This window comes from Macrobrachium rosenbergii, chromosome 28 (assembly GCF_040412425.1).
Source record: "Macrobrachium rosenbergii isolate ZJJX-2024 chromosome 28, ASM4041242v1, whole genome shotgun sequence".
Taxonomy (NCBI): domain Eukaryota; kingdom Metazoa; phylum Arthropoda; class Malacostraca; order Decapoda; family Palaemonidae; genus Macrobrachium; species Macrobrachium rosenbergii.
Genome location: NC_089768.1, coordinates 7562501 through 7562877, shown reverse-complemented (window position 1 = coordinate 7562877; position 377 = coordinate 7562501).

The following is a 377-nucleotide window of genomic DNA, read 5'->3' as shown; positions in this document are numbered from 1 at the left end:
CTCTCTCTCTCTCTCTCTCTCTCTCTCTCTCTCTCTCTCTCTCTCTCTCTCGTGTAAGGAACATTGTCAGCTTTGGGTCGCAATAATTCAGACGAAGGTGATATTCGTCAATGTTGTTAGTCTCTCTCTCTCTCTCTCTCTCTCTCTCTCTCTCTCTCTCTCTCTCTCTCTCTCTCTCTCGTGTAAGGAACATGGTCAGACTTTGGTTATGAAAACAATTCAACAATATTGAAGTCTCCCCGTTCCTGGGATGATAAGGAACGTTAGTTTGTCAGTTTAGAAACCAAAGACACGTTTTCTATTTGTTAACGAGCGGCATATTTATGCATTAAAATAATTTGAGGATTTATATATTATGCTTTATTTAACGATTGTTT